Raw genomic sequence first — 3,660 nt, 5'->3', positions numbered from 1 at the left:
TTTCTGCAGCTACTAAAACCATGGAACTATATGCTACATTACAGGAAATAGGTGATAAACTAGTTCATGAAAAAAACAAATGGTTGAAAGTTATCCATAATTAATTAAAAAATACTGTCTTGTATTAAAGAACATATATAAAGCATAATATTTTGAGATAACACGAAAACTAAGAAAACATCCTAAAAGCGCCCAAAGAAAAAAAGACAGGTCTTCAAGCAAACACAGACCGTTAGAATGCGACTCATTAACAGTGGTAGAGGAAAAAATGAATCTCAAGTACTAAATTAAAATATTCAACCTAAAATTCAAGCTTAGCTAAATCACCATTCAGAAGCGAAGCAAAAGAAAAACATTTTTAGTTTTTTAAAATTACCATTGCAAATGCTTATTAAAGAAATGATCAGAAGATAATTCAGAGAGAAGTTTAGAAATTTACGCTAATGAAGGAGGAGGATGCAAGAAACAATTGTAAGCAGAGAAATCAGCAAGCACAAGTAAATCTCATCAAGTATTGTCTAAAGCAGTGATCATAATCACTAACCTAAGGATAAAGAGCAGGAACAAACAAAATATTAAAAAGTGACAACTAACGTATAGCTATGTGCTAGAAATTCTTTCAGGTGCTTTAGGGAGAGTGAGAAAGAGAGAAATGTAGTTTCATGGTTTTGAAGAGATGCAGGACATGCTACCCCAAAATATTTTAATTTGAGAAAACTGCAGAAGCAGAAAGGTCTCTTTGACTTTCCTCTACCTTTCCTCTCTGAAGCAAGTCATGAAATCTAGGAAGAATTTTCTGACCCTCCACTGAAGCAAGTTATAAGACCTTCAAGTGAGAGGGGCCCTCTCTATACCTAAAGGAAAGGAACATTCTTATTGCTGAAGGCAAAGTATTACAGAGAAGACTCTGAACAATTAGGCCTCGTATTATACATATATTTTTTATATATATACACACACACACACACACACAACTGTATATAAAGCCTAATATATATAAATTCTCTCTCTATATATAAACTATATAGCTGGTCTTGAACTATGGTTTATATATATTAGGCTTTATATGCAGTTGTGCGTGTATATATATATATTATATATGTATAATACGAGGCCTAATTGTTCAGATTCTATATAGTTTATATATATAATATACTCTATATGTATTATATATATAATACACTCTATATATGTATTATATAATATATAATAAACCCTATGTAGTTTATATATAATATATATATACACAAACTATATAAACTATCTAGAGTTTATATAGATAGACTATATATATAGTTACTACTAATATCCTCACTTATAGATGGTGAAACCAGGCCAAAAATGACTAAATACATTGTTTAAGAAATAACAGCTGGCAAATAGTAGACCCAGGATTTGAACATATACTCCTGACCAGTACCCTGTCCTGCTACTGTGAGTTAGTAATGTAGAAGAAACATCTAAGAAAATTAACCCAAAAATGTAGGCAATAATGACATGTAATATCAAGAAAAGTTACTGGAGTTAAAGTTTTCTTATCCTCCTGTATCACTTTGGGAGAGATTAGAGATCCTGATTAAAGTTGAGCTTTACTTAGATAAATAGGCAAAACAAACAAGATCTTTTCCATGTTGCTGACAGAAAGTGGTGTGGTATTGTTGAGAAAATTTGAAAATATGCATACCCTATGACCAACACTTCCGACTCCAGATATCTGTGAGAAACCCCTGCCAATGTGAAGTAGGAGATGTATATTCTAGGAAGTAAAGTATATAATAGAATAAAACTGTAAAAATTAAAAATGTCTACTGAAAGGAGAATGGAGTCAAAGTTTTCATATATCCAAATAATGCAATATTATACCGCCGTGAAAATAAATAAACTATAGCTACCTATAATAATCTAGATAAAATGCAGTTCATTAATATTAAGTAAGAAGTTTTATGAGACTGATATCATTTTGTTGAATTTAAAAACAATTAAAATTAAATAATTTCTTATTTAGGCTAATAGATTTAAGGTAAAACTACTGAAAAAAATCAAAAGAAAGACAAAATTAAGATAAGAAAATGTAATTTTAAAAAGAAGCACACAAGTCGATGAAAGCTGTCAATTTTTTTGTCTTTAGTTGTCTGGTAGATTCATCTGCATTAAGGAAAAAATCAACTGTACCATGCAAGTATAAATGATAACTTGTCTGTCACTAATCAAGAACTATGATTTCCTGAAATTATAGAGAAGGAAAAATATATTTTTCCCATCCATCCTATGTTCCTAGCAGAGGCTCCTGTAACAAGACGGACTAACGAGAGAAGAGCATACAAATTTATTTAATATAAGTTTTACATAGTGTGGGAGCCTTCATAAGGAAATGAAGGCCTGAAGAAACAGTTGAACCTAAGTGTTTTGTATAGTAGGTTTAATTAGTCATGGAAAATTAGGATAGATCAGAAAGGGTATGTGCTAATGGTACTAAATAGCGAGAAACTTAGGGAGGTCTGTTTGTTCAAATTCTTCTCCATGATGCTTTGTCATATGATATATGGATGTTCCTTTTCTTCAGATATAGAGAGGGGCCATCTCACCTCAGGGTCTTATGGCCTGCTTCAGTGGAAGGTCAGAAAATCCTTCCGAGGTTTCATGACTTGCTTCAGGGCAGAAGGGTAGGGGAAAGACAGAGAGACCTTTCTGTTTCTACAGTTTTCTCAAATTCCTTCAGCTTAAAATATGTTGGGGTAGTGTGTCCTGCACCTCATCAAAACCATGAAACTACATTTTTTTTTCTCCCTGGGAAATGTAGAAAGATGATAAGCCAAGAGTAGGTGCCATTCGTGTGGGGAAGACCCATAAACAGAATCAAAGAAGTCACAAATGAAATAACACTGCACCTGGGTATTATTATTTATTTATTTTTAAATTAATTAGTATTATTATTTTTTGAGACGGAGCCTCACTCTGTCACCCAGGCTAGAGTCCAGTGGCATGATCTCGGTTCACTGAAACCTCCGCCTCCTGGGTTCAAGCAATTCTCCTGCCTCAGCTTCCCAGGTAGCTGGGATTACAAGCATGCCCCACCACGCCCGGCTAATTTTTGTATTTTTAGTAGAGACAGGGCTTCACCATATTGGCCAAGCTGGTCTCGAACTTCTGACCTCAAGTGATCCACCCACCATAGCATTCCAAAGTGCTAGGATTACAGGTGTGAGCCACTGCGCCCGGCTAGGAGCTGGGTATTAAATAACAAATTTCCTCTTTATTCCTGCAAGTCACTCTAGTAAGCACTGGTGGAAGAAAAATGAGTTTCCTGGATTCAGTTTCCAAGTCTGCTATCAAATCATTCTGTGAGCACATGGAAATAAAGGAATAATTATACTTCACAGCTGTGTAGGGTCTTTCAGGCATGTACATTAACTCATAATTCTCTTAATATACCTGTGAAATTACAGTGCAGTCATAGATCTTACCACTATTACTAAGTACCTAAAATATAATCAATAAAACTTAGCCAGTATTATTATACTGATGTCACTCAATGTATTTAAGTATAAGGAAGTTACCATGCTATATAATTCACTAGAGCATTGATTCTCTTTTTTTTTTTTTTTTTGAGATGGAGTTTCACTCTTGTTGCCCAGGCTGGAGTGCAATGGCACAATCTCG

Source organism: Nomascus leucogenys, chromosome 21 (assembly GCF_006542625.1).
Source record: "Nomascus leucogenys isolate Asia chromosome 21, Asia_NLE_v1, whole genome shotgun sequence".
NCBI lineage: Eukaryota > Metazoa > Chordata > Mammalia > Primates > Hylobatidae > Nomascus > Nomascus leucogenys.
The sequence above is the reverse complement of the archived record's forward strand: the minus strand, read 5'-3'. Positions refer to the sequence as shown.